Source organism: Muscardinus avellanarius (assembly GCF_963383645.1).
Source record: "Muscardinus avellanarius genome assembly, chromosome: 2".
NCBI classification, from domain to species: Eukaryota; Metazoa; Chordata; class Mammalia; order Rodentia; family Gliridae; genus Muscardinus; species Muscardinus avellanarius.
The window spans coordinates 155,119,976-155,140,278 of NC_137787.1; positions in this window are offsets into that span (position 1 = coordinate 155,119,976).

The window sequence follows — 20,303 nt, forward strand, 5'->3', positions numbered from 1 at the left end:
ATATATATATATATATATATATATATATATATATATATCCAGAAGGATCACTTTATTTCTATACTAATAAGGATGGTGAATTAGAGAATATAACAATTTCTATCATAGATATTTGTACATCTGTCCAAGGACTACAATATAGGAAAGACAAGCTTTCCTTGTTTAGGAGGTCATCTTAAAATTGAATGACCTGTGATGAAATTAGAAACTGACTTGATTCTATTACTCTAGGACATAGATCTGATTGAAACTCTGTACTATCCTAAGGCATATATACATTTTAAAAGTGTACACTCTAGACAATTTTCATAATCACAGTTTCACTGTGTCAACCAATATAATTGTTTTGACCATAATAATCAAATCATAAAAATATGAATTTTATGTTTTAAAGACTTGATTATAAAATATGAATTAACTACTTGTGTCATTTAGCTCAAAATAATCCACTCTTCATGTAATAAATTATGAATTAATTTTCAAAATAAATACTTTGCATTCATAGTAGAGAATAGCCACAAACACTTAGTCTCAAAAGGGATCTTTCCCATTATTCTGGGGACAATATTTAAATTTACAATAATCTTGTAACTTATATGTCCACTAAAATTATTGTGTGATGCTTATGTTCATTATTTAGCAAGGTAGAGTAGAAACACATGGAGACCAGAAGGTCAAAGTTTACTCAGACTTTTGGGAACTTTGTCAGTTGACCTCAAGTAAATCATTTTGCATCTTGAGGTTCTTAATGATTCCTGAAGAATGAAAAGGAAGATTTATTTAGCCAAAAGATCAGATTCTGAAGTCTAGTTTTCAAGGTAGAATGAGATAGTAATTCCTGAGATTCTAACTCTCACATTTTTTATATTTCAAACTGCTCAAGGTGTATTCCTGGAGACAATGGTCTATAAAATATAGGACTGGGGAAATAAACATGAAAAATCACAAGACTAATTTATTCCATCCACTCATACACCTCTCCCGCAACTGCCAATGTTAGAACTACCCTCAAATAGGCAAATGGCTATATTTTATAATGTCTCTCGAAAATGAAGTTCTTAATCAAGTTTTTCTTTTGAGCTGGAACTCACTGATGGCAGTCCAACCAGGAGGAGAATTGAAACAGAAGAGCATAATCTACACCATCTCCTCTGCGCGCGCACACACACACACACACACACACACACACACACACACACACAGCCTCAGATATGTTCCCATTGCTCTTTCAGTATTATGTATTTCTAAATTAATCTTTATTTGAATAACTAGATTCAGCTATATGTGAAAAAACAGAATATAGGCAATTCTTAAGAATGTTGGAGAGTCTTAAATCTCTTTATTTTTAAATTTAATAAAAAATACTGGATTTAGGGAAGTTGAGATCCACTATTCCCAAAAGCCTGTGCATAACTTGTTTTTTAATGTATACTTTGAAATATATATTTCAAATGTGAACAGAAAACAGTATTACAAAATATAAGCATCACTGTTAATATCCAGGTCTCTGGGGCAATGCAAAAGGGAACAAAAGACAGATATAGGAATTGTTGGATGTATTTGTGTTTACAAAACATCATTACTGGCATGCATCATTCATTTTTACCTTTCAGGTTTATCTGAAATCTATCTTACACAAATTTATTTTATATATTCATATGTCTGGGTCATTTGGTGCATAAAATAATTGAAGATCAAGTTCTAATACCCTTTCTACTGAAAATAATGTCTTTCACATCTACTTTAGCAATTAATATTATATTTTTCCCTACCCATATTCTTCTAAGTAGATATCTACATTAAGTATCAATAATATTTTTCAAAGCTGAAATTATTTGTGGAATCAATAATCTGAAAAATCACCCTTATTCTGCCTCAAATTGGTCTTTTGTCTCATTTGCTTATGCTACTCATTACTCACACATCTTGTGGAAATCCCATGTAGAAAGGCAGTTCTATCAGTTTTTCAGATATCAATATGACAATTTCTTTGGTAAATGGGCTAAGATAGATGGGGTTTAAAAAATAGTGGTGGATGAAAATTTTTGCTGAGCTGACATGAGGCTCTCATTAAGAATCTGATGCCTATTCTAGTATGCATTGGTTTATTACCTTCCAAACATGTGTTTGCTTTTTTTGTAGACACAGGCTTAAAGTCAAACACTCCATAATTGACTGCTTATGAATGTTTTCTATTGAATCGTTGACCTTGGTGGTGTGTCACAGCTTGAGAGAGTGATCCACAAAACTCCTGAGCCACCACTGAAAGATCATAGAAATATTTGCCATTCATGTCTGTGCTCAGAATGGTATTTGATGAATACAAAGTCTTTAAAAATGGTTGGATACATTTACTATTCAGAGTCAAACTGACTTTTTTTTGCATTTAGATCCAGTACTCTGAGGGAAAGTTATTTTTACATTCACAGAGTTGAATGTACTGTATATGTTATTTTCCAGATATAGTAAATGCTGAGGTCTGCTTTTTTATTTCTTTATTCCTTAAAAAAAAAAAAACCAGCTTTCATCTTAGGAATTTATCCATGTTACATTTTTAGCATAAAGCAAAACATTCTGAAGGATATACTCATCCTTGATTTTAATACCAATAGTAAAGAGACTTTTTGAAGGTGATAAAATATACCTATTGAAGTGAGCTTCTTTTTAAAAATAGTTATTCTCTGGCCATATTCTCTCTCTGTTTTTCTTTGAACAATGTATACACTTTTCAAGACCAGAAGTAGAATCATAGGGTATTAAACTAGACAACATCTTGTAGATTCTCTATTCCAACTACTTCTTTAAACATAACATAACTGAGAGTAGCCTCTAACCATGAAGTAAGCTTTTCTATACATTGGTGCCAGGGTTTGGATATGGTCTGACTGCACCTTCCCAAGGTTCACAGGCTTGGAAATTCAGTCCCCAGTGTGGTGATTTTGAGAGGTGGTGGTACCTTTAAGAGGTGGGGCCTACTGTGAGGAAATTATGCCATGGGGACTCCATGCTCATGAATAGATCAATTCTGTCTTATGGAAATTCTCATTCTCATGGTATTAGATTAGGACTGATAGAGTGGATTATAACAAAGCAAGACAATCTGATGTGCTTCATCTCTTTTGCAGACCACCATCTTCCTTCCTCTTTTCTGCCATGTTACATATAATATAGCCAGAAGAGCCCTTGTCAGAAGGATGAAGAGATGGAGCCACCCAGACTTGGGTTTTCAGTCTCCAAAACTATGAGATAAACATATTTTTTTTCTTTATAAAGTACTCAGTCTCAGATAATCTTTCATTAGCAAAATGGTCTAAGGTAACTAGTAACTCATCTGTCTGGGGAGCAATGAAGCAAAAGTTATCCAGAGCAAAGAAGCTTGTACCATAGCTCTTAACAATTTTAGATTGCATTGTATCATCACCTAATCACACAACAGGCATCATCCTAATAGGACCTTACTCCTGCAAACTGAGCCACTCTAGGTAATCATTTCACCAGTTTCTAGTGGCGCCTGCTCTAGTTAGCAGAAGGAGACACATTAATGGCCATGGCAAGGGACATGCAAAATAGGGCTCAAAAGCCAGACTTGTCAAAGGATGACTTGAGTTGAAGAATTTGCAATGTATGGGATATCAAATAACTCATTACATAGAAAGAGACGATCATCACTCAAAATCTAAAAAAGAACCATCTTTTTATATGTTGAAACCAATAGATTGAGCTTAATGGATTACAAAGTTTGGAGCAGATTTGGAGAGATGAATGGGAGCCCTTAGGCGAGAAGAAGCTCTGACAGCATGCACTGCTGCCTTGCTGGAAACCTGGAGCTCACCCCCGTACCACCTGTTGGAAGCTTCTTCTTTCTCTTACTTTACCTTGTGTGTCCCAGTCAACCTGTAGTTGTCCCTCACATAACAGTATTTTCCCTTTAAGATTGCCTTTGAGCTTTCCATTTTGAATAAAAATATGTGTTAGGAATGGGGATGGTGTATGAGAGGGGAAAGAGGCAGTGCTATGGGAATAAGGCATATTATATTATTTGAGGCTTCAAGTCATTAGTCATTTTGAGCCATCAGAAAATATTCATCTCTATTTTACCCATTCTGTGTGGGGTACTTACTTTGTAATTTACTTTTTATGTTTTTCAACTAGAAAACATATACATTTGTAGTGCACAATAAAATATTTTATACATATACATTGTAGATACATCAAGCCAAATAACATGTACATTATTTTATATATTCATATTTCTGTGGCAAGAACATTTAAAGTCTACTCTCTTAGCAAATTTTATGTATGTATTATATCATTATTTACTGTAGTAGCCATGATGTACAAAATATCTAAATGTCTTCCTACTGTCAGAAATTTTACATACTTGGACTCCCATACTACATTCTACTTTCCTTCCTTCTTCCTTTTTCTTTCTTTCTTTCTTTCTTTCTTTCTTTCTTTCTTTCTTTCTTTCTTTCATCTCTTTCTTTCTTTCTTTCTTTCTTTCTTTCTTTCTTTCTTTCATTTCAGTAGTGGAGCTTGAACTCAGGGGTATTCTACCTCTGAGCTACATCTCCAGACACATTTTATTTTGTATTTTGAAACAGAGTCTCGCTAAGTTACTGAAAATCTCTCTGCATTGCTAAAGCTGTCCTTGAACCAGCAATCCTCCTATCTCAGTTTTCCAAGTACTGGGTTTACAGGTATGTACTACCATGCCTGGCTCGTACTTATTTCTTGATTGGTATTATTGACTTTTCTTCACTTCACTGTTAATAAATATCAAAGTGATGACTGTGGTCAGGTTCTTGATAGAAATTACTAATAGAGCCATTATTAGTAATAAATATCTCGAATTAAAATTAAATGAGCCATTACAAATACCTTAAACTAAAAAGAAAGGTAATAGCACCTCATGAGGGGTATTTCATTCTTGCTATTCACAAAGATATCTCTAGAAAACTTTACCAACTGGCTTGCCTAAAGAAATGTCATAAAAACACTCATGAATTGGCTCATCCACTGTTCTGTATTGATGACATATATTGAGTTTGATGGATGCCTCACTTGCTCATGTTGGTTTATATTTCATATTACCAGTATCATCAGCTCCATCTGACTCTCTCCTTATATGTCCTGTCCAATGTCAGTAGTCATTTTCCTGCTCCTTGTTCCAGATTTCCATCTAAGTGTCTTATTCTAAGCATTGGATAGCAAATTATTTTTCTGTTTCTTTAGTTAGATAAATTGAGTCTCAACTCCACTTGAATGTGGAAAATGAGAAATGTGATTGCCCTAGAAGAATGCATAGAAAACAATCTCTGACTCTTACCTTCTATAGATGACAGTAGAAGACATCTACACATTGCTGATGTGTCCATCTGAAGAATCCATCAAGAGACAGACAGGAAAAAGCAAACAGGAAATAACTATATGCAGCAACAATTGCAAGTGGTACTCAAGTATATCTTGGCACACCATTTTTATATCCTGTCAGTGGGAACAGTACAGATCTAAAAATAGTAACTATTAGTATTTTAATGTACTCTTGTTTCCTTAATTGTTTTGTGTGCCAAGAGGCATTGGGGAAAGGGCAATAGAAAATATAAACTTACTATACTAATGGAACAGGGTTTTCTCTAATTAGTATTCACAGTATTAAATCAATGACTGGCTGTATATATATATTAGATGGATGCTAATCTAATGACCTGCAGACCTCAGAGTGACTGTGGAACTTTGAGACAGATGTAGTACCCAGGTCTCCTCAGCACACGCCTCAGCATGCCCACTAAACTGTCAGGATTAACGCTGACACCCTACCACCATCCACTCTGCATTTCATCACCTAAAGCTCTCAGCCAGAAAGTGGTGACAGAGGCGGCCAGCCTTGTATGTCAACAGATTATCAGGATGGTTAGTAATATTCCCTTGCTAGGAACCTTTTTAAATCCCCACACTGGCAATCCTAATGCTCTGTTGATTTTTGTTACTTGCTGATAAGGCTTTTAATGGCCAAATCCCAGTATATTTTTAGATCTTTTGTCACCGTGGGTCTCCTGTCACTCACTGAGGTTGAAATCAGCAGGCTATTAGCTTGCCCGGGGTATAATCTCAAGACCTATGGAACAAGGGCTTGCAGCAAGTAGGCCTCCTGATTGTGGAATTTACTTTTGACTTTTATTCATCGAGCACTGTCATTTTTGCTTTTCAAACCAAAGTGAAAACATATCTGTCCGGAATTGCATTAGAAATCTCATAAGAAAAACATGTTTTAAAGCATCCTATATTTTTGCATTAAAATTACATATATTTTTTCCAATATTATTTTTAAATTACTGATTAATTCATTTTCTATCCCCTATGAAAGGTAGTTAGAAACTCTTTCCAAATTAAATTGCAGTATATTCTTAAAATACAGGGCAAAAAAAGTCAAATGGTTGAACTACATGAACTGAAGGAAGAAAAAAAAAGTAATCTTCAGGACACCAAGAAACACTGAGCCAATGTCCTTCAAAAGATACAATATGGAAATAAACTTTTGCCACTATTGAAATGTTTAACTGGGGATTTCTTGCTAATGGAACTAAATCCCTCTCCATAATCTCTGATTTATAACTGTGGCTCCCTATTGCTTACACAGGAGAATATAACACAAATAGAAGGGAGCATGGAGGAGGAATTGAAGGGGTTTCACTGGAGAAGTGTAGTAGCAAAATAAAAGGGACCTGCAAGAGGTAGTCCATCATGCAAAATAAACATACTTCAAGCCTGAAGTAGGAGACAAACATGTGACAATACTTAACTCCACGAGAGAGGAAAAAGACAACACCAATTCAATGTCACATATCTATCTAAAAGCATGTTTTAAGTATTAAATTATAAGATATCAAGTTGTAAAAAAATGGTACAATGACACCACTTTACTTAAAGGTCCTCATTGATCTGCTTTTAGAGAAAATTTTAAAGATTACAGAATGGTGGAAGACAGTGGGAAAGTTAGAGACCAAAAGGTCATAGTGTCAAAATACTGGGAACAAAATCCAGGTACAGAATAATGTTTTAATGTGAAGCTTGTTGAGGTTTAAGAATAAATAACTCAGTTGAATGAAAGATCTTTTTAATAGAAAGTGAGAACATGATTTGAAGACATTGACTCTGAAATGTGATAAAGATTATGTGCTAAAATTTCCTGGAAAAAATAAGCCAGACATAACTGAAAACACATCATCTCAACCAGTTGCACATTTTCACTTGGTTGTAAAAATATACACTCCTTGTCACAAAGTCTTAGCTATTTCTTCCAACAAATCTTGCTTTTTTCATTAAAAACAGACACCTGCTTTCAAGAATTAATACTAATTTGTTCCATCAAAAGGAGAGAAAAACAAAAGAATAAAAAATTTCCAGTAACCCCAACACCTAGGAATGTCCAGAACATATACTAAGTACTCAATGAGTGGGTAAATGACTAAATAAATAAAAACAAAATAGTTTTAGTCATGAAAATGGAAGGAGCCTCAACTTTGCTCCCCAGAGACCCTTCTCTGGCCACAAACTTTACATCAATTTTCAACGATATAAAATGATACATAAGTTTGGAATGCTACATGAAATGCACATTTGCACCCCTCCCCAAACACACTTATACATACATCATTTATCTCTGAAACTCAGCAGTAGGAATTTCCTACTGACAATTTTTTCTTCTTACCCTATGGGACTCTGTTGTACTTTCTGTCACTCCCCAAGTAATAAAATTTTGCTTACTAATGATGATTTTGATATTGCCAAAGCTAAAATTCATTTTATATATTGAATCTCTCACCCCCCTCAGTTTCTCACAAAGTAGATTATGATTATATAGAGAAACTCCCCTTATAGCCTCATACTACTTTGTTTCCTGTCTCATTTTATACTTCCTCAACATTTCCTTTATGACTAGTACCAGAAGTGCAATAATTAAAAAAATACTGTGAAAGTGATCAGGAAGGTGGGAGAGAAAATATATCATGTTAAATATGTATTATTTTCGTGTAACATTTTATATGCCCATTCTTGTAAATACTTCTCCATCCCTGCAATGACCATTTTATGCCTAACATTTCTAAGAAATATGTATGAATAAGATGAATATACATGCCATCAAAATACTTTAAATCTAATTACATGACAATGCACATGAACATGAAATAACCTTACCTAAAGGTTATTATAAAGTTCGAGTGCATAACACACAAACTGAATTACTTATTATTTAAAGGATATACTATCAGGACATCATAAAACAAATTTATCTCTAAAGGCATCTTGGATGAGATGAAATTTGAACCAATTTTTTTAATGATGTAAAAGGGATGATTAAGATGAGCAGGACTTTCCATCAAAGAGAACAGCATGTCTAAAGAAGATGTTAATATAGAAATTTAAAAGTGGACACACATTGATCTAACATTTCTTGAGGTCCATTGAATATTTCTGAATAAGATTTGTCAGTGTGTTAAATTTAACTAGATTGAATATTTTGAGTACCAACCCATTGAATAACTTTAAATGAAGAATTTGCTTTTTAATGAGGCATTTGCATTTAATCTTAAATTTGGAAATGCAACATCTTTAACTTGGTTATTTCCATTGGAATAGGCTCTTTCAGTGTATTATTCTTATTCTGTAGTAAAGACACAGATTCCTCAAATATATTTCAAATGTAAAAGATGAGAGGAATACTTATTTATAGAAAAACCTGGAAAATACAGTACTCACAATAGAAAACCAAGAATTGTGTAATAAAAATTTCAGAAATGTTATCACTAAACCATTTACAGCAGCTCCAGAGTTCTATTTTTAAAAGAAAGACAGAAACAGAAATTTCAGAAGAGTGATTCACAAGACTGAAGCTATTGATAGAGTAAAGCTAAAGTACTGAGGAACAGATGAGTCAGAAGCAAATTTAGGAGGAGCACGTCAAAGAATGTTTTAAAAAATTCATCATTTGGGAAAAACTATAATCCACTCTAGCTAGAACAAGCAGAAAGAGTAAAAGAAAGTGTATTTATATGAAATTAAACTTAAATTAACAAGAATAATAATTTTTAAAACTGAATGCCTCTTCTTTTTTAATAACACTTTTATTAGAGGTAATTTACATATAATAAAATTTGACCTTTTAAATTGTGTAATTCAATAGTTTTTCATATATTCACAGTTATGCAACCATCTCCACTAATTTTAGAACATTTTTATTTTCCAAAAAGGAAATCTCATACCCATTAACAGTCACTCCCCATTTTCTCTTGGTTCTCTTGCTACCAGCCTAAGCAATCGCTAATCTACTCTCAATGTCTCTGGAGTTTCATATCCTGGATTTTTCATGTCAATGGAATCATAAAAGATGTGACTTTTTTGTGAATTGTTTTTTCCATTTAAAATGTTATCAAGGTTGGGAGTGGTGAGTTTGCCGGGGCCACCCTCCCCCCTCATGCCATTTTGGCATGGGGCTGTAACTGTTTTCTGTATTTCTATCTTTTTAATAAACTTCTTTAACTCTTCAAAAAATGTTATCAAGGTTTATGCATGCTATATCATTTATTGACTATTTATTTGTTTGTTTCTTTCTAATTTTTTAACCAAATAATATTCTACTGTGTGGATACACCTCATTGTGTTTATGCATTCTTTAGTTGATGGGTGTTTGAGTTGTTTTTATTTTGACTATTAGGATGTATGGTTACATTTTTATTTGCCTTGGATTTATGCCCAAGAGTAGAATTGCTCTGCCTTGTCAATAATAAGAAAATAAATTGTATCATGATTTTTTTTATTTTAATTTAAAAACTAAAATGTAAAGAAACTTCTAACATAGTTTCTTTGTTAGTAAAAAGTCTTCTCAATGTTCCGCCTTTATAATTTTATTCAATTAACATTCCTGTTTTGGATTATAATGTTCAGGTGCAGTAGGAACCTCAGATTATCATAAAAATATTGCATCACTTGTTTAGTACATTATGTTTACTAAAGAAATTATAAAAATAATTCTTTGAAATGTTTGCAACAATAATGATTGAAGCAAAAAATAATCAAACTCGGCCCAATTAAAAATATACTCAAAGTTAGGCATGGTGCTATGTATCTGTAAACTCAGTGTTTGGGAGGCTGAAACAGAAAGATCACCGGTTTGAGGCCAGTCTCAAAAATAAAAAAAAAGAAATAGGGCTGGGGATGTAACTCAGAGATAGAATGCATACATACACACACACACACACACACACACACACACACACACAAACACACATATATATATATATATATACACATAAATATGTATATATACACAGATATATGTATACATATATGACTAAATATAAATATATATGTAGATTCTGAGGAATTAAACTCAAAATAAATATTAAATCTAGAATATATAATATATAACATATAACATTATATAGAGATAATATATATTCAGTGTATATTGAATATTTTTTCAAGGGCTAGGCATGTAGTTCAGTGGAATAATGCTTGCCTAACATGCACAAGAACCTGGATTTAATCTTCAAAACTGCAAAAAAGAAAGAAAGAATAAAAGAAAAAATATATATATATAGTCATACAACTGGAGTTTACTGGACTTTTTTTGAATGGTGACCACAATGATAATATTTAAATGAGAATTTTATTCAAAGATATAATTATTCAACATATTTTGAATAATTTTAGATTGACATGATTTTACACATGTCAAATTATAACTGGTATTTTTTTCTATGATTCAATATCTAAATGAATCGATGTAATAAGATGAGTCCAGTAGGCTCAAAGCAAGATAGATGAGGAAAATGTGTTTCATATTAAATGGGTGTTCTTAGATCAAAATGTATTAAAATATAATGTTTTGAAATGATTTATAAGATCAGTTACAAAATGATCATAATCCATTCATCTGAAGTTGGTTTCATAGTTTGGCTATTGTGAATTGTGCTGCTGTGAACATTAGTGTGCATATATCACTGTAGTCTTCTGACTTCAACCCCTTTGGAAAGATACCCAGTAGTGGTATAGCTGGATCATATGGTGGATTCATTCTCTGTTTTCTAAGGAATCTCCATACTGATCTCCATAGCAGCTGAACTAGTTTGCAGTCCCATCAACAGTGTAGAAGAGTTCCTTACTTCCCCACATCCTCAGCAATATTTTTTGTTATGTGACTTCTTTATATTTGCCATTATGATTGGGGTTAGATGGAATTTTAATGTCATTTTGATTTGCAACATCCTAATTACTTTTGATTTTGAGCCTATTTTATTTATCTATTGGGCATTTGTATCTCTTTGGTGAAGTGTCTATTTAATTCAGTTACCCATTTCTTGATTGGGTTATTTGTTTTGCTAGTGTAAAGACTTTTAAGCTCATTTTTATATTCTGGATATTAGTCCTATATAAGAAGGATAGCTGGGCTGGGTGTGGTGGCGCATGCTTAAAATCTCTGTGCTTGGGAGGCGGAGAGAGGAGGATAGCACAGGTTCGAAGCCAGCCATGCTGGCTTAAGAGAGACTGTTTCCAAATTTTAAAAAGTATAAAAATAGGTCTGGGAGTGTGGCCTGGAGGTAGAAGGGTTTCCAGGAACCCCAGTACCACTAAAAAAAAAAAAAAAAAAAAAAAAAAAAAAAAAAAAAAAAAAAGGAAGGATAGCTGGTAAAGATATTCCATTCTGTAGGTTTTTTCTTTATATTCTTTATGATTTTCTTTGATGAGCAAAAACTTTTTAATTTGATTCCAATCCACCTGTTAATTCTTGTTTTAATTTCTTGGGGTTTGGAGGTATTGTTGAGGAAGTTGCTACCTGTGTCTATATTATGGGAAATGCACACAATGGAATTATACTCAACAATGAAAAAGAACAAAATTATGTCATTAGTAAAAAAATGGAAAGACTTGGAGGACATTATGTTAAGTGAGATCAGCCAAGCACACAAAGAGAAGGCACATATGTTTTCTCTAATATTCTCCAATTAGGGAGTATTAGCAATACCAGAAAGACTTCAGATAATGGAGGAGATCCTCAGTGGAGCCAGAGAAGAAGGGTATGGGCGGAAGAAGTCTGAAGTTTATTAATGGAAATGCTATGTGCGACTATGTGTATACATGTGAAAATAACACTGTTAACCTGGACACTTGGTATGTGGTGAGAGGAAAATGGGGAGGGAGGTAGACACCAGTACTGTGTGAATGCATGCCATTATCAACATGTCTTAATCTATGATGTGAGAAAAAATGGTGACTGTAGGATGCAGCACATCTCAGTAATTGGAACAAAGTTTAACTACTGAGAAGGCAGCATCTTGACAAGCAAAATAAGCAAAACAGCAGAAGATACAAACCAAAACACAAACAGGAACCATAGCAGAAGAAATCCTGTACTCTGATTGTGAGATGCATTGCAAGAAGCCCAGGCGTGCAACTGACTTGGCGTGGCCACCGGCGCCATCTCAGGCCATTGGCCCAAACCAAGAATGCCAGCTTTGGCCAACTCCAGTGCTGCAGCCCCAAGAAATCCTGAGAAATAATCCAAAAACATGAAGTGCAGAGAGCGACGGCAGAGCTCCAACATCTTAAGCTTCCAGCACCACACTTCAGAGACACAGAAAAAGATCCAAAGCCCCTGCACTCACCAGAGGCAGCACCCGCAATGGCATATCAATACACATTACTCACCACATAAATAAAACTGAGAACAATAACCACATGATCCTATCAATATATGATAAAAAAGCATTTAACAAAATACAACACCCATTCATGTGAAAAACACTGCAGAAAATTGGAATAGAAGGAACATATTTCAATATCATTAAAGAAATATATAATAAACCCAAAGCCAACATCAAACTGAATGGGGAAAAACTGCAGGAATTTCCTCTAAAATCAGTAACAAGACAAGGATGCCCACTCTCACCACTCCTTTTCAATATATTCCTCAAGATTCATGCCAGAGCAATAAGACAAGAGAAGGAAATTAAATAAACTCAAACAGAAAAAGAGGAATTAAAACTATCCTTGTTTACAAATGACATGATCTTTCATCTTGAAGATCCAAAGAACTCAACCAAAAGACTACTACAGCTGATTAACTCCCAATAAGAGTGGCAAGAATAAAGAAATCAAATAACAACAAATGCTGGAAGGGATGTGGGGAAAGAGGAACTCCTTTACACTGTTGGTGGGGTTGCAAAGCAGTTCTACCCTATGGAGATCAGTGTGGAGATTCCTTAGAAAACTGGGAATGGATCCACCATATGATCTGGCTATACCACTCCTGAGTATCTTTCCAAAGGGGTTGAAATCAGAGAACTATAGTAGCTTATGCACACCCATGTTCATAGCAACACAATTTGAAATAGCCAAAATATGGAACCACCCATATATTAACAGATGAATGGATTGTAAAATTGTGGAAAATACACACAATGGAATTCTACTCAGCAATAAAGAATAACAAAATCATGTCATTTGTAAGAAAATGGAAAGACCTGGAGAATATTATGTTAAATGAGATCAGCCAAGCACAGAAAGAGAAGAGACATATGTTTTTTTCTAATATGCCCAAACCATGGAGTATTGGGGATACCAGAGGGACCCCAGATAATGGAAGGGAAACCTCAGCAAAGCTAGAAAGAAAGGGTAGGAGAGGAAGGTGGCTGAGGTTAATTAATGTAGGGGCTACATTCGAATATGTGTATAAATATGAATGTAGCATGGTCAACTACTCTTTATTGGGAGGAGGGGAAAGGGGAAGTGGGGTGTACCAGGCATTGTGTCAATGTATGCCATTTTCAATATGATCTATATAAAAATAAAATAAAATATAAAAATAAATATTATGTGAGACTATAATACGCCAATAAAAAAGAAATGATAGTTTATTCAGATGTATAATACATTTTAAAAAGGAATTATCTAGTCAAGTTTAAGTTCAATGTATTTTAGTAGTTTTTTTATTGTAGTACAAGAATGACTAGTTAGAACTATAAATTACTATAAATCACTTTTGGAGAGCATTGAACACTTATTTTTAAGTTATTTTTTATGACAAACAGAGCTGAACTGGGTTTTTTGCTGTGTTTTATTAGCTTGTATTCAAAGAAGGCTTCATGGTTTGTACTATCTCTACATGGCACTTGAAAGATCTGGACTTTATATAGGCTTTTTCCCAAAGTAGACAGAAATTCAAATATGATCAGACTGTTAACACACTACATTACTGATGCCACTTTTATTCTAACTCTTTTACCTGTTTCGCACTTCTCATCAGTGTTTCTCAACTTAACTTCCCCACTGGAATCACCTGGACAATTGTAAAAATATATCCATATGCCTGGGTCTCACTTGCAGAGATTCTTATTTCATTGTTCTGAATTTTTGTCTGGGCCATCAGAATTTTCAAATATCACCCAAGTGATGCTAATGCACACTTCATGGCAGAAACCATTGCTTTTGCTAATCTCAGCCACATGCTAAGTTTTTCAACCACAGATGTCAAATTCTGCTGAACAGTTAACCCATGAATTTTTATCATAAAACTATGATCTTAAAAAGAAGCATCAACACTGTCAGTACACACTATGTTAATTTTCTGTTTTATTTACTCTTGTTTTATAAAATCTTATTTCTAGAACTAGTCCAATTGATTAAGGTCCAGGTCATGTGAATAATGTTTTGCCTCTGTATTCTGACAATAAGTCATCATAAATTATGTCTTCTAGGTAGCAAACATAAATTTCTACAATACCTACATATGTCCTGTTTTTCTTCTTTCCATAATAGTAGAAATGTGGTTCCTTCTCTACCTACATTCATCCATCCCCCTAACCTGTGCTTTCATTGCATCTATCCAGTCCCAGTACCTCTTCTTTTCCTTACACCATAGCATCCTTTCTTGGAGTCAGTCAAAAATGTTTACTCTAGATTATTCACTTTGTGTCAATAAATAGTACTTGCCAGTTCAATTCTTTTCCAACATTTTAATAAACTTGCTCAAGTATCTTTCTCTTATTGAATGGAATGGACATTTTAAATCTCACACTGCCTAATTTCTCAACAGTATTGAATACATGAGATTCCTTGAAAGATTCCCTTCCCTTGGGTCCTTAGAAACAATAATTTGCTTTCCCTCCTATCTTTGTGTCTAAGCTCATACTCTTCTCCTAAGCTGTTATCTATTGAAATAACCCCAAATACAAATATAAGCAAACTCTTTTATAGGCTCTACTCTCTCCTTAGCAATCACATTATGCTTACAACTCCAATTCTCATGATGATAGATAGGTAGATAGATAGATAGATAGATAGATAGATAGATAGATAGATAGATAGACCCAACATTTATATATCTAAACCAGACTTATCTAAGAAATAATAAATTTTCACCTTTGAATCCCTAAGGTTTCAAAATCTGGAAGAAGTCCAGATTTAACCTTTTTTGCAAGTTAATAGCTCACCACAGTTTCAGGGAGGCTGCTATGTTTTGAATGTTCCCTCCAAAATTCATGTTAAAATTTAATTACTACTATGACAATATTGGGAGATGAGATTTTTAATAGGTGATTGGGTTATAAGGGCTTCACCCTTGTGAGTATATTAGTGCTATTATTTTAGGAGTCACTTTGTTGTAAAATTGAACTCTATTGCTCCTACTCTTTCACATACATTAATCTCTCTCTCTCTCTCTCTCTCTCTCTCTCTCTCTCTCTCTCTCTCTCTCTCTCTCTCTCTCTCTCTCTCTCCTCTCTCTCTCTCATGTTCCTTGCCCATCTGCCATATTATAATGTGGCACATGTGGCACCAAGGTGTCTACCAGATGTTGGCAACCTGATGTTGGCTTTCCAGCCTTCAAAATTGTGAAAAGTAGATTTCTTTCTTTTTTTGAAAATAAATTTCTATTTTCCAGTATTCTGTTGTAGAAGCAGAAAAATAAGACAAATGTTCACAGAAAACACAGGGTTACTGTATCATAGAAAGGCTGCATTACTTACACAGAAGCAGTAGCCAGAGAGCTACCATATCAGGGCTAGTTTCCTGAGCTTTAATTTTTATAGAAGAGTAAATAAGTAAGCAAAGAAAAGGAGATGACACCTGTATAAACAATGAATTGCATTATAGAAACCAAGGGCCAAGAACCTAGTAGCTAGGGGCAGGCAGCAAATAAGCTAGCTTTAGTCAGAGGCTGAGTTACCTGGTGGTCACACTTGGATCACCTTGAACTCTGGGGTTGTGTGACAAGCGTAAGACTTGCTGGCACACTGGCAAAAATGGGAGGGATGCTCAGGCCTCCAGGCATACAGCCACTTTAAACACAAGGAACCTTAAATTTCTCCACCACCCTGGAATACTGGACAATAGCTACATTTTCACTCACACTTTTCTCTTCTGATGTAAGGACTTTACAGAGGTAGAATTTTTTTCAATACCAATTAGTTTTCACTGTATAGAATCGGATGAATTTCAAGATTTTTACTTGTCTGAAAAAGTGGTATTCAAGTGAAAAAGTAAACAGAAAGCAACAAGAAGACTAAAGTGTAATGAGGAAAAGGAAGGTCACATCTAAAACTCCTGTTGAAAACTAGCTGCAGGGAAAATAGGCTATTGATTTAAATTGCAATCCATGATCTATATTATTGTTGGTATTTTGTGCCCTAGTGTTATAAAAATTCCACAATAAATTGTTCCAGAGCGTTATTATTCCATTTCTTTTGGAAATGTTGAAATTGTTCATGCATATTATTCAGATCATTACGTAAACACATTTGCAAGGAATGGCCTAAATCAGGGTGAGAAACATCCTGCCATTTTCTCCTTTCTGAAGAAAATCATTCTGCTTCTGAGTTTCCTCTGTGGTACCTCAAAGGTTAGCTTTGCTTTACCCCAGGCTAAGCTGTGGAAATGGATCATGAGCTTTTCCAGCCTACTGTGACTCTTTCTACCCCCTGCCTTTAGTATGGACCCCTGCATGTGGCTGTAAAGCTTCGGTGAGGCAAAGAAAGAGTGTTAAGTTAATATACCTAGAAAGTTGCCTGTCAAGGCAGTTCAAAGGAGTCCTCTCTAATTATTCTCCTGAGTCTATACAAACTCAATCAATAATTCCCATTTAAAATTTGACTACCACTATCTTGCCAATGACTTCATATTATGTTATCTAACAATTTGCTTAGTAGTTATTCAAAAAGTTTATGTTAATGATATAGTTTCTTTTCTTTTTCATTTTTGCTGAGCTCTACAGAACTTAATATATAATATATTTTTGCCAGTGTATAAAAGTTGCTTTAATTTAATATTTGCTGTCACTTGCACATTTAAAAATAGATCTTGTACTTTTATCCACTGTATTTCACCTGCTTTTACGAGCTATTATTTTACCTTTTTCTCTAGAGTAAAATTGATATTGCCACCCCCCAGAGCATAACATGGCTTTACTAGCATTAAGACATAATTAAGAGACGAAATTCAGTGTTCTCTGGCTTTCTAATATCGGCTCTTTAAAATATAAATTTAGTTATGAAGCTCTGCCCCTAAGGGGAAATACCAGTGACAACCAAATCAATTTCTGGCAGTTACGTTTCAAATAACAGTGGGGTTTCTGTTTTGGTTCTGGGCAATTTCTCTGCTGCCAGTCAAGAATCTTTCCTCAGATGCATCTTTTGTCAAACCCATCTAGGGGCAGATTTTTGATTGACAATATAAAATGTGATTCATCGATAGAATGCCAGATCCATGTACAAACAGGAAGGAATTTGATTAGCAACTTCATAATAAAATTCTAATATTGGAATAATTTAACATATACTTAAGTAGAATTATATATGCACCCTTCTTACCTAATGCCAAGCATATCTTGGCATTTAAAAAAGAATGTGTTAATGATGGGGATCCAAGCTTTAGGGAAAAGGTTAATAAAGATAAAGGAATGACTTGAATTTATAAAGGGAAGATTTAGTAATTAAAGCTACACCACTTTTAAAGATGACATAGTAATGAGTCTTTGTAATTATAAGGTCCTGACATTCTGGCTCACAAAACTCATATTCAGTGGTAGCATGACTGTGCCCACTTTAGAAATGAAGATACTAGAAATACATTTTGTAGTATGTAGACTTCACTACGATGAAACCTATTATTTCACAACAGTTGAGGGCCAGAAGGACTCATAATAGTAGGAAAAATTTGTTAAAGCAGTTTAGTCGTACTCTAATAAAAATAAAATGTCTGTTCCTGAGAGCAACCACATAGCTACAGGAATATGCACCTCCCCAGACACAACAATTTAGTGCACTGGCAGCGCTCATGGAGTGTTTCATTATATTCTTTCTCTTTCTTCCACTAGCATCTTTTATCTCATGAGAGAAGCAATATGGAAATCTATCCATAAGTGGTCCCTTTAACTCATTTTTTCCAGGAGGTAGAGAGATATAAGCAAATGATATGTCCAAAGTCTCTATGCACATACTTGAACCACAGTTATTTCTATACTGTAAAATAATGCACCAATGACAATATTCAAAAAGTGATATCACTCAGAGGCACAATAAGCAAATTGTAATAGATAAGTCTGTGAGTACTATTTTAGTTTGACATTCTCTAAAACATATTTTTAATACCACAAAAATTGACTTGTTTTATCATTTTTAAATCATTTTTATAATTTTATAATTTTTGGACTTATAGAATTGAAAAATAAAATAATCAACAACTGCTTATTGATAAAATAAAATATATAATTTCGATAACTTTCCTGAATTTTATTTTTATCAAATGTTAAATAATAATTCCATAATTTAAATCAAACTGATTACATTTTGAAATCAAATCAATGGTCTTATAATAAAACCACTGAAGTATTAAGACAAGTTAACAAGTATATTTAATTGATTTTCAACATTTGATGCAAACTCTATGTACATGTGCATGACTTTAAATATTTTCTGTATAATAGTTTATAATTTAATTTTAATCCATCTCTCTCTAAAACTGAGGGAAAGTCCACTAGATTCTCTACAGGAACATTGTGCCTTTCAGATTTTTAAAAAATTTTTTTGTTCAAAATTGAAGATTGAACTCAGAGTATTCTATCTCTGAGCTACATTCCCATATCTATGTGTTATTTTTTTCATTTTAAAACAGGATCTCACTAAGTTGTGAAGAGCCTCATCAAGTAGCTGAGGCGGCTATGAATGTGCAATCCTCCTGTCTCAGCCTCCCAAGTACTAGGATTACAAGCATGTACCACCACACCGAACATTACCTTCCATACTAAGTGACTTAATATATCTGGCCATGTATTTTTTTATCAGACTCTTAATTTATATGTGTTCTTGCAATTGAAAGTTAATCATGAAATATATTAAGTGTACTATATATTTAAATTAATAATACTAATTAAAGTAATTAAATTTCCCATTGTGTGGTAGCAATGCTTTTCTTTTTTTTTTTTTTTTTTGGTGGTACTGGGGTTCCTGGAAGCCCTTCTACCTCTGGGCTACACTCCCAGACCTATTTTTTATACTTTTTTATTTGGAAACAGGGTCTCCTAAGCCAGCGCGCGCGGCTGGCTTCGAACCTGCGCGATCCTCCTGTCTCTGCCTCCCAAGCGCGGGGATTACAAGCGTGCGCCACCACGCCTGGCCTGCAATGCTTTTCTTAAAATAATTCTGTGTGACATTGTATTATACTGTGTACTGTTGGCAGTGAACCAAAGTCATTCTGCTACTTCCTAAAGGTTTACATATCCTTTACTGCATCAGCTCATTCTGTTATCGCTTCTGATCCACTTCCATGAATCTATGGGTGTAGATTGGGGACAGATTCAAAATAGAATCTTATAACTCAGAATAACTCCTATTTTGGAGGGCTTTCCAAGACCGTACGTATCATTCCTGTGATCCTTTTCCTATTGGTGGACTCTCCATAGAACTTGATGCTATTCAAGTTCTCTTAAAAAAAAGATTTCTGGAAAGTCTATTCCATACCCAGATCCTTTTTAGTACCAGAAAAACTTAAGCTAACCTTTGCTGTGTGATCTTGAGAAATTATCTTAAATTGCTGATCCTCGTTTTTTAATGAAGCAATAGTACTGCATGTCCCTAATTTCAACTAGTATATCATGTATACTATGGAGCAGATTACATCAAGTATGATCATTGTATTTATTAAACAAACATTCTTTGAGCATTTCCCATGTAACTAGGCTTTTTTCTTTCTCTGCTCATTGTAACCAATATTTTTAACAGCCTCTCTTGAGTAGGAAAACTAAATTCAGA